The sequence below is a fragment of the Adiantum capillus-veneris genome, chromosome 30 (genome assembly GCF_014529385.1).
Source record: "Adiantum capillus-veneris isolate H3 chromosome 30, ASM1452938v2, whole genome shotgun sequence".
Taxonomy (NCBI): domain Eukaryota; kingdom Viridiplantae; phylum Streptophyta; class Polypodiopsida; order Polypodiales; family Pteridaceae; genus Adiantum; species Adiantum capillus-veneris.
This window is the reverse complement of record NC_140960.1, coordinates 91,989,625-92,009,273: the sequence shown is the minus strand read 5'-3', so window position 1 is coordinate 92,009,273 and position 19,649 is coordinate 91,989,625.

Sequence of the window (19,649 nt, the reverse complement as noted above, 5' to 3'; positions counted from 1 at the left end):
CCAAGCCCCTCTCATCTTGTATATGATTTTCTATTGGAATATTTTGTCAATGACGTCTTCAATAAGTATGCTATATGGGATTAGACACTGCCCCAATGCATGAATGTGATTGGCGGTAAGACCTTCCAAATGTAAAGCCCCTTTCCTTGTAAATCACTACTTATGAGGTTAACGGGTAAACCTAAACCCAAGGTTAGCTAGAGTATACCAAAAACTCTAGGGTTTGGGCGTAAACCAAAAACTTCGCATGATGGTAGCTTTAAAGTAGCACCAAGTTGTGCAAAAACCTAAAATGCAGGGTTTACGAGTATACCAAAAACTTGTGGTTGAGAGTGGACCTAAAAACTCTATGTGTCATGAGAGTGTGAGTCTAGTTCTAGAGGGCGTCACGACAAAGATTATGCCAAGTTTGGTTGAAGGGGGTGATGGTTGGGGTCAACCCACCAACTTGGGTGGTCGTATACGTGTGAACGTCTTTGTAAAGCCTTTATAAGGCTCATTAAAACATAATCAAAACTCTCTTTTTGTGTTGTTGCTCATTCACGTTATCTCTTATCCTCACCTTCTCTTTCTCTCTCCAAGTGATGTCAATCCGAGATGCAATAAGCTTCCACTGCGTGCTCAACAAATTTTGATAAGCTTTGCAATATAGCTGTTAGCTAATTGTAGTTTCATCTAGACAGGTTTTCCCCATTTCTCTCAAATCAGTATTGTAGCGAACCCCCACTCTACTATCCAAGAAAGCAATGGTTTCTACTCCTTGGTTTCTCTATGGTCAGTGTGGTGTTTCCTCCTTCTCTTTTGCAGTAATCTCCCACCTTGTTTATGGGATTATGAGGCTGTAAAGGATGAAATGGCAGCTTCTTGGTCATAGAATTCCATGACCCTTGATGGATAAGGATCACTATGATGACAATGTCCATGGTGTTCCTTCTCGTGAAACATATATACTCGTACTAAATCACTCTCTACTTGATATTGATTTGAATATACATACCTCACTGTTGCTTTTGATCATCTCTCGATAGTGGAGTTTGATGGCCTAACACCGGTCTTGGTCTTTCTACTCCTAGTTGTGGGTTCATTGGTCTTGAGGTGTATCTTACCGGTGGTGGTGATGGTCTATTGGGTTGATATTGAGGGTTTGTTGGCATGTTCTATTAATATTGAGGGTTAGGTGGATAGGGCCTCTCCCTAAATTTTCCTCAAGTATAGTAGCATTCTTCAGTGGCATGATCTGTCCAATAATTTTGAGTGGCACACCACTTCTTCTTAGGATATGGTTGAGGCATCATAGTACATTGTGGTGCTAGATGATCTCCCCCACATCTAAAGCATCACCTCAATGGTGGTACTCTCTGGTTTTGAATCCCCAAACTTTTTTCCATTCTCCTCACAAGTTCTTCAGCAAGCTCCTTGGTGTTCATGGGCATTTGTTATTGCGGTGTTGTTTTTGTGATGCTTGGTGCACTAGCTATAGATCAAGTATCTGTCGAATTCAAAACTACTTCTCTCAACACTTCTCCATTGATCAAGAAGTTGTTCACTAAGTAGATAGCTTCCTTCATGACCTCTTCCAATGTCATACACTTTTTCAAGTGTAAATCCTTCTTGAGGTGTTCATTCTTGAGCCCCTCTATGAACATCACTACCTCATGATCCTCTTGAGGTTTCTCACATGGTAGACACCTCTCAATGTATTGCTTAAATCACAAAGTATCTTTCTCATCCTCTTTTTGTTTGAAGGAATGAATTTGTGACATAGGATTATGCTTGATTCCTCTCATGGAAAACTCCTTCCTGCAATCTTGTAGCAATGCTTCTATATTCCCATAGTCTTCCTCTTTCGGTTGGAACCAAGTGATGTTGAATGTGCATGGGGATCACCTGATCCATTGTATTTTGAAACCATGCATTTTGTAACTTGGGATGGGTGCATGGGCCTTGGCTCAGTGACATATCTCACCATTCTAGGAGCTCCTGCAAAAGCTTCCTCATATGGAGGTGGTTGTCATTCTTGGCATAGCTCTTGGTTATTCCCTCACATGTCTGTTTGGGCTTCCCCTTTTAGTAAGGTGTGACTTGGATGACCCTGTAATGGTTGTATAGCCACCTTTGATAGGCTCTAGTTCTAACAAACTACCCCTTCTTATCCATGGATCTGGAACTTTTGGTTTGCCTGATCCTCTTCTATGAGTACTTTCTACATATGGTGGAATCTCAGTGACTCATTCTATAAAACTCATGTCCTTTTCCATTCACTTTTTGCAAGCCATCTGGTTTAATTAGTTGACAAAAAATGGTTCTCTCTGACAAGAAATATTTTCCATGTCTGCCATGTATGCATACATATACTCATGTCCCTTACTATCCACCAAATCCCTATTTCGATCATATAGACATACATGTACATCTATTTGATGTCAATAAGTTCCACAGGACTCACGTTGATAGACCGCTTTTGGAGTGTACAAAATAGCCTTTATATGCATGGTAATATGTACAAAAGGATGTAAATACATGCATTTGGGAGCTTTGCAAAGTGGTTTCAAGTTCTAAAAAAGATGCAACGTGTACACATTGTGAATACTCAGGTTCGCATGCCAGCAGACGAGCACATGTACATGCCCGGATAGGGTATCGGGGCCTTGGATATGGTTCTAGGTGGCTTATTTTGGCTCTAAAGAATGTGTTTAAGCTTTCTATAATGTAAATAATGCAAGAGACAAGTGTCGGTACTCTCATCCCGCTCAAGAAGTTTGGGACATGCAATAACTGTCTATTTATGGTGCCTGATCTGCGGTGATGCGTGCACCGCCCTAGAAGTGGTCAAAAATAGAATGTGGGGATGTGGCAAGGTGCTTTGGTATCGAGGATCAAGACTAAAAAATTTGGTGAACTTTGGAGTCTGTTTGGGGGTTTTCCCGCAAAAAAAATGCCCGCTGCGAGTCAAAATTGGCCAAAACTGGGCCAAAAAAGGTCAAAAAAGTGTGAAATGGCTTCAAATTGACACATCACTCATGGTTCTATGATGGTCCAGGCTGAGGGAGAACTTTTGAAGAGAAATATCAACACTTTCACCTCTCTGTGTGTGGGAGGAAGCAAGGTTCCTACAGGTGGTTTAGTGCAGTCACACGTCGCGTTCGGGTCTTGTTTTCGAGTGTGTGGAGGAGTGAATGAGAGCTTTCTCTCTTCAATTTTTCACTTGGGAGAGTCTATGGAAGTTCTGAGGTTTTCATGGATATGTGTGTGCAAGAAATTGAGGGAAGAAGGTGCGGCTTTCTGCAAAACTATGTCACCCTGTATCGGTGCCATTAGGGTTGGCGCTACTCCAAAGAGTCCAACAGAGTAGAATTTGGTGAAGCCCTTGCAATGGTTTGAAAGTGGCCTTTTGTGGCTGGAGTTTTTGGGTTTTTGATGGTTTTCTTGTATATTTTGGTCACCATCAAGCGTGATTTCAAGTGTTGATCACCTCGACTCACCTTGTAGTGTCTGCGGGCAGGCAAGGGCTTGTAGGTCGGGACGTTTGGAGTTTGAATTGAGCTTGTGGGTAGAATTTTCAGGGAGCTTTTGAGTGTTGGTGAGTGAGGTGAGGAGTTTAAGTAAATTCCTTGTGTTGTGTTGAGTTGTCTGGGTGTGATTATGCCCACGTCATCTTTTGCTCCATCATCCTTTGGCGATCCTGCTGGGGAGCGGAAATTTTCCGGTTGTGCACCCAAGTGAAGCGGTTTTTCTATGAAGTTCGAGCTTCATTGAAGAAAAGTGGTGGTTTGGTTGAGGTGCAAGACTTCAACTTTTGTGGAATTACTCACGCAAGGAAGAAGCAACTCCGAAGAGATGGCTTATAGTCGACCAATGTTCACAAGGAAGGAGGATGTGAAGGACTGGATTGCGGACTTCGAATGGCATACGCTTGGTATGCACATTGTGAATGATGAAGCAAAGCTTCATGTATTTCCTCTTGCACTCAAAGGAGAAGCTCGGGAGTGGTTTGAAGGTTTAGAGGAAGACAAAAAGCAAACATGGGAGCAGGTGAAGCTGGCAATTTTTGACAGGTTTGGAAAGAAACTAACCACAACAGAAGCGACAACAAAATTGAGAGGTTTGCAGCAAGATGTTCATGCTAACTTTAAAGAGTTTTTGCAACACTTCAAAGGAATTTGGGTTCAATTAGAGGCCGCATCCCAAGTACCTCCAGGGGATTTTTTTAAAGTGCGTCAGTTTATGGATTGTCTCCATCCAAGTGTAAGGGAGAAGGTCGATCAAGATGAGCCTGCTACATTTGAAAGAGCTATGGAAATCGCTGAGGCCAAGAGCAAGAAGATCAAGAGAAGGTGGGAGCAAGGCATGCCACACGTTGAGCCAGTTGTGGTGCAACCAATGGTCCCTGTGACAACGGATGATAGAGTGGAGCGAGTGGTTCAAGGTCCAGATCCTGTTACGGCCCGGGTTTTGCGTGATCTTGCCGATCAGTTGCAAGAATTAAGAATTAACATAATGAATAGGAACCAAAGAGATGAGTGGCCCAGCTGGGAGAGGTAGGGGATGAAGGCTACAAGGAAGATGCTACAATTGTGATGAAGAGGGTCACTACGCCCCTGATCGTCTTGAACCACCAAGAGGGAGAGGAGGGATGTACCCCCTATATGGACATGGTCGAGAAAGAATATAAGAAAATCAACAAGAGTGGGCACTAGAAGCACTACCACAGCAACAACAACCACAACCATTGCCTGCAAATGGAGAAGGTAGGGCTATTAACATCATTACCCTTGAGCATCAAGATGTGGATGTTTTGGCCAATAAGAGAGCCAGGAATGATAGGGAGAAAGAGACAGAAGAAGAGATGGAAACAAGACCAAGGAAAGGAAAGGCTAAGGTAGAAGAAAAACCAGAGAGTAGCAAGAGGCGGCGAAGAAGGAAAATTGGTCCAAAGGACTACCTCCTTGGCCAAGGTGTTGAAGACTATGATATTGTCGATGACATACAAAATCAAAAGGCAAATATATCTTTTGGTCATTTGGTGGCTTTGAACGCTAAATTGAGGAGGCAGTGGACCAAGTGTTTGAGTACGCAACAGAAGGAAAATCATCACAGCATGGTGTCATCTTTGAGGGTTGGTCACCCATTGGATATGGTTCCAATAATAGAAGCTATGCTGGGAAAGAAGACATAAGTGCAAGCATATGTGGATGGTGGTGCCCAAGTGTGTGTCATGACCGAGGCTATCATGAAGGAAGCAGGCGTTAAGATTTCAGTGAATGCTTCGATCCGTATGAGGATGGCCAACCACAAAAAGGCAAGGTGTCTTGGAATAATTGAAGATGTGAAGATAAAAGTATTGGGGATTGAGTGCTTGGTTGATTGCTATGTGATGCAAGCGGGTGAGAATGCTTATCCGATCATTTTAGGGAGGCCATGGCTTATAACCCTTGGTGCTAAGTAGGATTGGGGCCCAGGCTTGATCACCATCCCCAACAAAGAGAAAGGAAGAACCAATGTCTACAACATGAAGACACACGAGAGTCGTACACAGCCCCTAGTGGAGATGCAAGATACAGATTTGATAGAAACCACGTCATAGGATAGTGATGCTTCATCTACATCATCAAAAGAAAGTGTAGAGGAAGGCTTGATGCAATTATGTCCTGGTCTTTTTGGGATAAGTGTTGAAAAGGAAGCATCGATGCATGATGTGAAGGTCAAGGAGGAGAAGGATAGTCCAAAAGCAATTGTAGAGCCTGTCAAAGGGAATGTAAGGAGCATGCTAGGAGAGGACTTGACAGAAAAAGTAAAGAACGAGTATGAATACATGTTTACAGAGTTTCCAAAGCTATTCACCACTGAATATACAGAGTTTCAAGGAGCTAAAGGGGTCGAGCATAGAATAAATCTAAAAGAAGGTGCCAAGCCAAAGGTTCAAAAGCTTAGGAGGTTGGGGGTCATTCATGAGAAGGCACTTCATGAAGAGGTGACGAAGCTTTTGGAAGCAGATTTCATCTTTTGAGTGGAGGAGTCCAAATCGGTCTCTCCAGTTGTTATTGTGCCCAAGAAGAACGGAAGATTTAGGATATGTGTTGATTTCAAACCTTTGAATGCTGCCACAAAAAGGAATCATTATCCACTACCCTTTCTAGATGAAATCCTCAATCAGGTTGTAGGTCATGAACGTTACTCAATCATGGATGGATTTTCTGGTTACTTTCAGATCTTGATAGCGATTGAATATCGATTGAAGACGGCCTTCATAACTCCTTGGGGTTGTTTTGCCTACAAGAAAATTCCTTTTGGGCTTGTTAATGCATATGCTACCTTCCAAGGATGGATGAACAGAGTGTTTGTTCCCTACTTGGGTAAATTTATTCGTGTTTTCATGGATGACATTGGGTGTTATAGCTCAAGGGTCACACATTTGGAGAAGTTGAGGTTGAGTTTTGAAAGGATTCAACAAGAGGGTGGGCAACTCAACCGAAAGAAGTGTAAGTTTGCTCATGCTAGAGTCCATGTTCTAGGACATGTGGTTTCCCAAAATGGAATAGAAGCTGACCCAGAGAAAGTTAAGGCTTTATTGCTTATGGATCCGCCCAGCAACACAAAGGATTTGGCATCATTTGTGCATAAGCTCAGGTACTTGTCACGTTTTTTCTGGATGCTATGTCAGTATGTGTATCCTCTCCAGAAATTGAGTCAAAGAGTTCAAGGTTTTGAATGGAATGAAGACATATAACAGGCTTTTGATGGCATCAAGGAGGTATTTTGTGCTTTACCAACAGTGAGTCCTCCCAACTTGCAGTCGATTTTCTATGTATCTATTAGTGTGGGGTCAGTAGATTTTGGGTCGGTTCTCTTACAAAAGCAGGGAAGGAACTTCAAACTAGTCTATTTTGAGAGCAAAATGAAGAATGTAAGCAAGTTCTCCTCCACGGAAATGGAACAGTGGGTATTCGCCTTGGTTCTTGCTTGTCAAAGGTTCAAGACCTATCTACTGCCCCAAAAGTTCTATGTGCTCACCACATCGAATCTTTTGTCTGATGTAGTACAACATTTGAAGCCTAGCAAGCACATCTTAAAGTGGACTTTGGAGCTTCAAGAGTATGAGTTTGAGTTTAAAGTGGATCATTCTGTTAAAGCTCACTTGGCAGACATAGTGGTACATAAAGGGGGGGAGCTTCCATCTTACCCAAGGGTTGACAAGGATGATCATGAAGAGGAAGTAGATATTACAGATGCGTATACAGTGATGTTTGATGGTGCATACAGGAAAGTTCTTCAGAAGGCAAGTGGTGGGGTAGTCATTAAGAAGCCAAAAGGCAATGTAATCTTTTCTAGAGCTTATGATCTTGATTAAACTTGAAGCAACAATGAGGTCGAGTATCTCACGCTTTTCCTTGGGTTGAAGCAGTGTGTTGAGTTTGGATTGAAGAGGGTCATTGCAAAAGGGGATGTGTTGCTAGTCATGAATCAATTGCTTGGTTTGTGGAATGTTAAGAAAGACAATTTGAAGAAGTGCTTTTCTGGCATCAAGAAGCTTTTGCATGAGTTTGAGAAGATACAGTTTAAGCATGTTCCTCATGAGAAGAATAAAGAAGCTGATGAGTTGGCTAGGGACAAGTTGCATGCCTTGGTAGCTCCTTTAAAGGTCAAGTAAGCCTTGTATGCAGGAAGGGAATCATTGCAAGATGTAGAAGTATTTCTTGGTAAAAGGCAATGCCCAGAGGGCATGTCAAAAGTTCGGCGTAAGAGAATAGTTTCAAAAGCAAGAAATTACACATTGGTAGGTGAGGATCTCATGCTTTATGGCAAGGATAGCATTTTGAGAAAAGTGTCGTACAAAGAAGAGATAGGCTTGATTTTGGAGCACTACCATGAAGAAACAGGCCATCAAGGCAAGGATCAGGTTGTCTTTTGTGTTTTGAGAGCAGGTTACTGTTGGCCCTCTATGATGAGAGATGCTTATTTTTGGTGCAAGTCATGCCATGAATGCCAAGTGTTTGCAGATCGGAAGTTTTGGCTGAGCCTCAAAAAGCTATAATGTCTTTTGATGCAATTGCAAAATGGGGAGTAGATGTTGGAGGTCCAATGCCGAGGATCAACAATGGCAAAAGGTATATCCTTGTGGCTGTGGACTCTTTGACAAAATGGGTGGAGGCAAGAGCAGTAAAAGATGTAATAGCAGGAAGAGTGGCCTCTTTTTTATATGAACAGGTGTGTTGCAGGTTTGGAGCTCCTATGATTATCATTTCTGATCGTGGACCAAGGTTAGGGGAAAACTTGTTGCTGCCCTCATGAAGAGATTGAAAATTCAGCATAGGAGTTCTTCTCCTTACTACCCACAATGCAATGGATTGGTTGAGAACTGCAATGGTCAAATTGTGAAGATGCTATCAAAGTATGCTAGAGAGCATCCTAAAGAGTGGGAATTGGACTTGGAAAAGTGTTTGTGGGCTTATAGAACTACGTATAGAGTGTCAACACAGTTTACACCATATGATCATGTTCATGGAAAAGAAGCTCTTATGCCCATACAAGTGCAGTTGGATGCCTTGAAGTTTTTTTGTAGAATGCAAGGTGAGCATAATGTCGAGCTGCAAGAAAGAATTCTTTCTCTAGAGTTGTTGCGAATAAATAGAGAGAAATCCAGTGATTATTATCTTCAACAAGCAGAGACAAGGATGTAGAAAATGAATAAGAGGCTACCAGAGAAAGAGATCAAAGAGGGAGATCTGGTGATGAAGTATGATTCTCGCTTGGATTTTACTTTTCAAAAGAAGTTGAGGGACAAATGGTTGGGTCCATACAAAGTGAAGCATGTATTTCCTAATGGCCCATATGAGTTGCATAAATTGTCTAGTGAACGTTTGCGCTACAAAATAAATGGGTATCGATTGAAGAAATATTGTGCGAGGGATGTGGTTCCAGATGCAAATAGTCTCTTGGTTGAGCATCAATGCTCTACCTAGAGGGTGGGCAATGATGATAGACCGCTTTTGGAGTGTACAAAATAGCGTTTATATGCATGGTCATATGTACAAAAGGATGTTAATACATGCATTGGGAGCTTTGCAAAGTGGTTTCAAGTTCTAAAAAAGATGCAACGTGTACACATTGTGAATAGTCAGGTTCGCATGCCAGCAGTCAAGCACATGTACATGCCCGGATAGGGTATCGGGGCCTTGGATATGGTTCTAGGTGGCTTATTTTGTCTCTATAGAATGCATTTAAGCTTTCTAGAATGTAAATAATGCAAGAGACAAGTGTGGGTACTCTCATCCCGCTCAAGAAGTTTGGGACATGCAGTAACTGTCTATTTATGGTGCATGATCTGCGGTGATGCGTGCACCACCCTAGAAGTGGTCAAAAATAGAATTTAGGGATGTGGAAAATCTCTTTGGGTATCAAGAATCAAGCGTACAAAATTTGGTGAACTTTGGAGTCTGTTTGGGGTTTTTCCCGCGAAAAATGCCCGCTGGGAGTCGAAATTGGCCAAAACTGGGCCAAAAAAGGTCAAAAAATGGTAAAAAAATGGTAAAAAAAGGTGTGAAATGGCTTCAAATTGCCACATCACTCATGGTTCTGTGATGGTCCAGGCTGAGGGAGAAATTTTGAAGAGCAATTTCAACACTTTAACCTCTCTGTGTGTGGGAGGAAGCAGGGTTCCTACAAGTGGTCTAGTGCAGTCCCGTCACGTTCGCGTCCTGTTTTCGAGTGTGTGGAGAAGTGAATGAGAGCTTCCACTCTTCAATTTTGCACTTGGGAGAGTCTATGGAATTTTTGAGGTTTCCATGGATATGTGTGTGCAAGAAATTGAGGGAAGAAGGTGCGGCTTTCTGCAAAACTATGTCACCCTGTATCGGTGCCATTAGGATTGGTGCTACTCCAAAGAGTCCAACAGAGTGGAATTTGGTGAAGCCTTTGCAATGGTTTGAGAGTGGCCTTTTGTGGCTGGAGTTTTTGGGTTTTTGATGGTTTTCCTGTATATTTTGGTCACCATCAAGCGTGATTTCAAGTGTTGATCACCTTGACTCACCTTGTAGTGTCTGCGGGCAGGCAAGGGCTTGTAGGTGAAGACGTTTGGAGTTTGAATTGAGCTTGTGTGTAGAATTTTTAGGGAGATTTTGAGTGGTGGTGAGTGAGGTAAGGAGTTTAAAAACATTCCTTGCGTTGTGTTGAGTTGTGTGGGTGTGTGAGTGTGCGCACGACATCTTTTGCTCCATCAACGTCTTCCCTGATGTAATAGTTATCCTCTTCCTTGGTCATAAAATTATACAATTTCACTGTAGAATCATCTACATACACTCTTTCCAGCTCTTTTATGGATATGAATCTAGATCTTGCGTCATTCTCCAGTGGAGATCTCTTGATTCCCTTGTAAACTTTATCTTTGGTTCCAGTCATTGCATCAAGAAGGTCAAGATTATTCGTCCTAAGATAGGCAACCCCTCTCTCATTAATACATCCGTCTTCATAGTAAACATGCTCAACTTGTTCTCGAAACTCAGGGTTTCCCAAGTCCTCTCAAACGTAGCACTTATGATTGATGTCTACATAGATTATGGCCCCCTCACCATTAGTTTAATTGTAGTACAGTTCTTTAGTGAGGGGAAGTTCTGGCTTTTGTGAGGTGCTCTCCCCATTTCTCTCACTATGGTAGCTCATTTTCGGTGCTTTTTCTGCCATAAGCACAGTGAAGGATGGCTCATAAGAAGTGTCAAAGACCTCTTCCTCCTACACATTTACTAAAGGCTCTAGGATCACTTGGTTGATACTCTCTTTCATGGATTCCCTACTCACTTGGTCTATAGGTAGCCTCACATCTGACAAATTTCAACTCTTGATCTCAAGAACATAAACAATTCAATGATTTCAAACCTAAATTGTTACCTAGAATCATTTAGATCCTCTGTGCTTTCCCCCATACTCCAACTCTTCTCTTGCACCAATCTCCCTTACAAGGCTCAGTAAAAACTTGAACACATATGTAGTTACTACAAATTGGCAATTGATGTGCAAACTACTTTAGTCAATTATAGGACTTCATTCACGACTTTAATGATATTCAGACCTAGTAATGCCCTATAGGTCTTGCTTAAGAGGGTGGAACCAAAATAAATTGAAAATTTTTTATCCTAACATGAAAATTGCAATTTTCTCTTGCTTAAGGTTTTCTGAGGTGTTTTTCCCTTCCAACTGTCTCAAAGACTCTTTACCCAGCCCAAACAACTTACCCTTGCAATAATTTCAAAGATTTGACCCCTTTGATCTTCTTTTGCCTTACATTCTGGGTGGGATTTTGCTTAATCTCATGCACAAGAGAGTAATTCTATATTTAACTATGTGAGCGTGTTCGTTACCCTAGGGACTTCCTTTGGTACCAATATGGGCTTGTCAAACCTAATGCAACTAAGGACTAGGGAGAAAATTGTCATTTTCTCCATCCCTATGTGGACAAAAGTCAAATTACACTTTCAACCTTATGAATGTGATTCACACCTTGATAGAAATCCCTGGTATCAATCTTAGCCAGAAACTTGCTTTCTAACAGAAACTGAGGAAAAAATTATGATTTTTTCCTTGTCTCCTACTTTTGGTCACTTTTTCCAGTTTTGGTCGATTCTCAAGTGTTCTACCGTTATTTAGAGTACACTTTCACCTCAATTAAACAAGTGAAATGATCCCAATCTCTATTTCAACAATGTTTTTGGAATAAAAGATCAATTCTTGGGTCTAGACCTACTTTAGAATGTCAGTTTGTACCAAAATTCACACAAGTACTTAAACACATTAGTCAAAGAAACTGGTGAAGTATCATGCACAATCTTGTCCTCTAGCTTCACATGTAGGAGAAAATCACAATTTTCTCCTACAATTTTCTCTCGCAGATGCTAGTTAAGTATTTTTGAGACTTTTGGTTAAGGTTGAGCACTCACACACTATTGTTCGAGCAAATCATGCCCAAAATTATTCCCTTATTTGGATGCATTATCCTTCTCAATTTTTCCTTACCTTTGGCAAAAAGATCCCTTCAATAATATGCAGATCCAATGAGATGTTGAGAGCACTTGTCAAATTTTCTTACTTACCCTACTTCTAAAACAAAAGAAATCGACCAAAAATAGGTTCAAAAAGCTTGACCTACACTCCCTAGCTAACTCCCAAAAAAAAATCCTTTTTCTTGCATTTTTCTCGCTTAGTGCAAGCTTTACCACTCTACCAGTCAATGAAATCTTGCACTACGCTCCAACCATATCTATAACACTGACTCTAACTTGTCTAGCACTTTTTTAGCGAGAAACTCACCACAATCACACACAAAACAAAGACCACGGAAACCTTGGTCTCCTTTTCTAACCTATATGGCCTAGGAGTCTACCTAAGGTAGATCTCTCGGACTCGACTGTGTTCACTCTAGTCTAGGTACCCATTCCTTGGCAACGTCGCCAATGTTTGGGGGCTCCCACAAGGATCAACACCTATCACATCTTTGAAAGAGATAGAACGAAGACAAAATGTCAATCCTAGGACTAAATGGACTCGACTAGGGCATGTAAATGCTCAATTTTTGTGTGATTCTTGCAATGTAGATATCCACACATAGAGTTTGATGACACAAACACATTGGTGCCCTTGTAATTCCGATGCGACAATCATATGGTGCAATGTGAGCGATTGAAAAACATAGTAGAAAAGAGATAACACACGACGTGCCAAGAGAATCCTTATCTGCTCATTTCTTTATAAATTGATCGTACAAAAAGTCTTACAATATTGCCTTTTATACCCTGGCTCCAAGTTTTATGGCTCAAAAGCTAGTTTTTCCGCAATAGCATCAAAAATTACATTTCTAGCTTCAAAAGAACATACGAGTAGCAGATACAAGTTTTGGAAAAGATACTATTATTTGGAGTTACGGTTACAATTACAAGAGGGATGAAACAATTAAATTGACATCCTTGTTGGAATCTTCCAACAAGGCCACATTCCACGGACTTGCTTAGACACACTCTTCACGTCCATGCACATTGTCCAAACCTTCATCCAGGACGACTCAAAATGGGAAGGGGGGGAGTAACAACAGTTTAAGCTCTTATTGCAATAACTAAAGATGCAAGATTATGAGAAATCATGTCTATAGTGTACAAAGTGTGTCTTGTCACTTAAATTTTTGGCTTGTGTTTTAACAGGATTTAACCCTTATCAAGCATAATCATGAGCCATAACATTTTGACAGGCATAATGTTTAGAGTGAGACTATGTATTTATCAATGTATGAAATAATTTTAGCTAATTTTTTTGCCAAATAATAACAATTTTAATAATTTTCTCTCCTTTTAAATCTAAAAAGGATCAAAAATTAATAAACATAGCCAAAAGATTCGTAATCAAGTTTTGAAAGCAAATGCCAAATCTACAAAACAAGAGCTTGAGCATGTCAAGTTTGGAAGGATTTGGCACAAGTCAAAATTTGGGCCAACTTATTACACGAACCAAAATTGCAAAATCGAAGGCAACTTAATGATTGGACATCCAAATGATGAGCCATCTGAGCCGTAGGTGATATAACATAAAAAATGTGAGGAAACAAGGTAAATATACACCTAGCACATCAGGTGGGTCGGGCACATATAGGCAAAAATTAGGATAGAGCTCATTTGCATCTTTCTAGAGTCAGAGAGAGAGAGAGAGAGAGAGAGAGAGAGAGAGAGAGAGAGAGAGAGAGAGAGAGAGAGAGAGAGAGAGAGAGAGAGAGAGAGAGAGAGAGAGAGAGAGAGAGAAATTTGGTGACCTAGAGCTAGCTAGTGGTTTTTTACCTGCTACGAATACCCAGAGATCGCTTACTACACCAAATCTCATAGGTATGAACCTTAACCAATCAAGATCAATTGTGTATAGTCCACACTGCAAAAAAATCATCAAAACAATTGCACGGATCAAATCCAAGATGGGGTTTGCAACTTCTCAGGATCCATTCAGGCATCAGACAAGGTCCAAGTTTAAAACTATTTCACCAATGAGTTCCCCACAAAGGTAAAAATCTGGTCCTACAAGCACAGTCTACGAAGGGGTGGAACATGGATCGTAATCCATGTTTCACCAGATTCAAAGATTTTTTGGCCGAAGAATCCTCACAAAAGTGAATTTCCACTTCTCTAATCACAAATTCAAAATGTTGCCCACCAACATGGATTATGATCCATACCCAACATTGTCAAACAAGTGTAAAGTTGGGTCCACAGTTAGACATCACCTTGGAAGTACCACCGTGCAAGTTTGAAAGAAAATGGACATAGAATCACCCCAAGACCTTGATAAAATGGAATATCAGTCTGCAAATGGTCATTTTGACCCACGAGGTGCAAAAGTGATCCAAACTCAAAAATGTGATGACCAATAGCTTGGGGAACATATCAAGACCCTTCCCACAAAATCACGTAACATTTGGTCACAAAACATGGATCGTGATCCATGTACCTCAAGAGCAGATTTTTCAAGAATTAAGCAAGCTATGATTGTACAGGTTAATTATGAAAGAACATAGCAGTTTCTCAAGGTTTTGTGCACAAGATAGTGTATATTGCAAGGTTGAGTAGTTTCAGAGTGCATGTGTTAAAGTCAAAGTGTTTGGAAAAGCTAGTGGATTGAAAGGTTTGGTATGCAAAAGTGCTTGTCAAGTGGACAAAACTTCCCACGAGGGCTACAATGGTAATAAAAAGTCCAAATGCTCTAAAATCTAACAGACGGCTAGATTTGGGAGTGGACTTCAATTTTCGATCAATAGAACTTCAAAAGTCAAATTAGTCTAGCCACAGGGATGGCCTAAAAATTCCAATACGGCAAAGTCGGACCAAATCAGGTCATAAACTGGGAAATTGGATAAACTTAGGAAAAACTTATCCAAATTTAAAAAAGATTTCACTAGTGTGCTAGGATAAGCTATAGGGACATGTCTGTCAAGTTTCACCCCAAAATGCTGTCAAACATGGCTTGCAATCTATGTACCTTTTCCACTTTTCTAAGCCAAAGCTTAACCATCAGGTCCTAAATTCCAAATAAATCCTAATTCAAAAGTATTAAGTCATTTGGACACTAAAACCCTACCCAAAGTGCCCAAAATTCTCTAAGTCTGTAAAAAATTTCCAAGATTTGGCATTAATCCTAAACCAATGATCCAAATCACAAAAATTTTGAACCTAAGCATCACCATAACATGCTCTATTAGATGTTGTAAGCAGAATTTCCAAATGTGTTCCAACATGGATTGTGATCCATGTGCCTCAAACCCAGAATTTACATGTAACCACATGACCTAGTGCCCGTGGCTATCCTAGTTGCATTGGTAAAGTTCGATTGAATTTGGAGTTTTTTTAATCAAGTTATGCTCATTTTTCATTTTATGGTCAAGTTTGCATTTTTTAGCTTTCTCGACCAATTTTTGACCAATTTTCCAAAGCTAAACAGTTGAATTTTTGACACCAAAATGCCTCGACAAAAAGCTTATAAGGAGTGGGAAGCTGCTTTGTATGAAGTTGTAGACTTTTTATCCAATGAAAAAGATCACATTATGGAAGAGGAACCGGTAAAGATCCCAAAAAATGTCTTCATTGGAAAGTTCCAGGCAGCTGATGGAAAAAAAGTCAAGACGACCATATTCCCTAGAGACTTGTGGACAAGGATTCCATTAATGTGGTCACAAACACTCAAACATGTTAATAACATTGAGTGATCACTTTTTAAAACATGTGATCATGTTAAATGTTCACGTGGCCTTCCTATTAACATGCAAACACCACCCATATTAGTAGCCCTAATGGGCTTTTCCATATTCTGGTAGGCCCACTGGCAAGTGTTTGCCATATCCTAGTGGGCCACCATGAAAAAGAAACAGCCCGATGGGATTTTGTTGGGTTATCAAATCACCATTCATCAACTTAACTGTGATCAAGTAATCACAAAAAAATTCACGTTATCATGCTATTATTAAATTTCTTCATGTGGACACTCCATCAGCAAAGAGAAGTCATAGAAGGATCAAGGTGTCTGCAACTCAATAATTTTTTTAGACTTCCACCATGTGGCACGGATTTTTAGAGAGCCCATGAGCTTATGAGCTCCATCCAATACAATGGGAAGGTGACTCTGACGGATAAGGATGGTGCCACAGTCAAGCTACAGATCACGAATGAGATGATCAATCAAGCACTTAATATCTACATTGGCAATCGCAATATCCTCAACAAGACCAAAGAAATTGACAACAAAAAGGCCTTCATCAAGCAACAAGGCCACAAATTCACTTATAAATATTTGGTATATTCAGAGATAGAGTTGCCATTATGGTTGATATCCCAACACCTTAAAGTCCAAAAGACACCTTGCTATAACGAGCCTAATCTACACATAGTGATGGTTATGGCCATGGGATTAGACAAAAGGAGATTAATTAGACGCAATCTGGGCAGCTATATCCTTGAAAATCTAGTAGAGGCTAATCTCAAGGGCTGTGAAAGAAACAAGAGGTATATGAATGCAGGCCCAATCCTCACCCAGATAGCCTACCAAGCCATGGGAATGATCGAAAAGCTATCGAAAGTGGAACCCAGCTAGATTTTATCCACAAAGCAAAGCATGATGTCCACTCCATGGGAAGTTCTTCTACTACACCCACAAAGAGATGTACTAGAGGATAGAGCTCACGGGCAAAGACTCCCAACAGTGAAGCCGCAATTGAAGCAAACATAGAGCTCAGTGGAGAATAAAGCTAAAGAATCACGAAACTCCCTCGGAGTATCAATTGATAGAGGAATAAGAAGAAAGCTTTGATATTACTGTCCCATTTATCCACAAAAGACACCAAGAAACTCAGTGAATCCCCAAGACGCAAGTCCAAAGCTCGATGGACAAAGGCTCAATGGTTGAGAGAAGAACGGCTGGCAAAGATAGCGGTCAAGAAGAAGAAGATGGAAGAATCTGTCTCACAATCAGATGGTGAAGATGATGTTGAGCTTGACAAAAAGGTTGAGAACATTAAGGCCAAGAGAAAGGAAAAGATCAAAAGAAATTGATGCAAAAAAGCTGAAGAGGAAGCTGAGCTAGTTGGCTCATTTAGGCAACACATACATGATGTACTCAAAAGAAAAATTGAACAAAGAGAAGAACAAGATTCCAAAAGACAAAAGACAAATGATTTGGAATCCCCATTGGATTCACCAAGAAGCTAGCACTCCACACATGATGAAGGCCAAAAGATGATACTACCACTGAGTAGTAGGAGGCAAAAATGGAGACAGAGAAACAATAGGTCTCCCTGAAGCCTGTAACACCTCCTCCTGCTCTACTGAGAAAAAAGAAGAAGCCAAAGATCAAAAGGATCATCAAAAAAAGAATCAAACAGAGCTGGAAGCGGATCTAATGGAAATACAAATAGAGCACAGAGAAACAACACAAACTACTCAAGACCAGAGAGAAGAATAACAAGAGGAGCAAGAGAAAAAAGAAAAAAAAAGAGAGTCAGTGCTCGAAACTTCATGGTAACCAACTACGCAAGTGGGTGGCCAAGTTCCACCCCTTTTTAGAGCCACCATTGAGGAAGCCAACAAAATTATCAAATATTTTGAGCTGGAGGATCATCTAGAATGTATAAGGCTCCAATTCCAATGTTAGAGGGCTGTATGACCGTTGAGGGAATTTGATGCCACAGATGCTAAAGAGGAGTCAAAGGCAGAAATTAGAGAGAATGCGAGGCTACGATAGGAGATTGATTGTCTCCTTGAAAACAAAGAAAGTCTGCAGCTACACTAGAATAAGAAAAAAGAGACACGAAAAGTCTTTTTTAAGACCTACAAGATCAGATTGCAGTTTAATAGTGAACTTCAAGTGGAGCGGCAAGGACTAGAAGGAAATTTGGAAGGAGAGCAACAAAAATACAACGAGGTATGCGACTCATATGATGTCGTAAAACATACATTTTCAACTCTCCTTTCCATGCAAGATGTGCCTACCACAGCATCAATCTCTCAAACTCCAATGGCAATCTCAAAGGAAATAAAATCTTGAAAGGTGGAGCTCGCACAAGAGAAATACCAAAGGTAGATAATGATAGCTAGCCAAATGGCTATACAAAATTAAAAAAACCAGGAGATCAAGGAACTGCAAGAACAACTGGCAAAAGCAAAAGCCAATCTAGCTAGCCAAGCTGATAAGCACGCTCAGGAGCTGCAAAGTAAAGATCAAAAAATTAGTGCCATGCAAGCTAAAGAATCTGTGCAGGCCCAGCAAACCATACCACACTAGCAATAGAGTTTGAAAGAGTAGACCTAACCCCCTTTGACCTACCAAGCACATCTACAAGGGCTGGGCTACATGATATTGAAGAGGAGACTAGCCCAGATGCCAGGGAGGAGATCCGAAAATGGATAAAGGATGTCCTCAACCACTCTCACAAAGATTTTATGTTATGAGCTCAAAGGACTAGAGTCAAAAGCTCTCTTAATGATCAAACTAAATGAAGTGGGCAAGAATTTTTGGCCACAAGATGGTCCCCTTGCCACTAATGAAGCAGGAAGCCTTGCTATGGGAAAAGAATCTCTTTCCATCACTCGAGTCAAATTCGAAGGGATATTCAATGAAGATGTGTCATTCACTTTAGATCAAGTGCTTCTAATGCTAGAAAGCCAACCACTTTGAAGAAGTTCCCAAGCGCCCTCAAGATGAAACTACATACAAAAATGCTCTACAACGTCTTAGGATTCACCCGACTTTCTGTCCAATTCCTTGATGGAAATCCTAGGATAGCTACTACATCTGGAAAAGTCATTGGACATCCATCCTCAACTAGTCGGTGCTATTAAAGACCATGAATAACTACAAGCCAGCTAAATCGTACATGGTGCATACAATGAAAGCTGTGATCACTCAAATGCAAGATGTCTCCAATTTGACATGCCAAATGCTCACAAAGATTGCAAAGATGATCATCACATGCATTCAAGCATTTGAGGACATTGAAGTTGTGAAGCAGTGTTCTTAGAAGGCACACAAGGAATAGCTTGGAATCTTAAACTAAATCTCCAAATAGAAACATCCTTATGGGAATGTACGGGAAGATCATGTTTTGCCCTTGCATTTCATGCAAACATTTGAAGAGGCTGGATTTTTTTAAATGGATTCCATTATGTTCAACCCTCTCACCAAAGATCTACAAGCGTGCCACATCACCTATCATAGTGTAGTCCTCAATAATCCATTCAAGGACCTATCTATTCAAGCAAACATTGTAGCTCAGGCTAAAAAGTACAAAGGAATCAAGCAGACACTGGAAAAAAGATAGTTCAACTACTGAAGCCAAAGACGAAGCTTGCACAAGGATGTACAATGATTAGGAAGGGAGGAGTGTTGGTGGAATTACCGAAGAGGCATCCTTCTACTCGACTACACTACCACAAAGCCCATAATTTGATGTACTCACTATTTTTTTCAAAAAAGCTTTGTATAAAAGAGGAGTCATAAATATGGAGCCGCATTTTTGTACACTCGAGTTGTAATTCTTTTGTCTTGATCTAAACAGCCTTCTAAGCTAGCCATTGGCCAAATGAGAAGGCCTAGGTATAAGGTTAAAATTTTCTAGTTTAAACACCTCTTGGTAACATTATCAA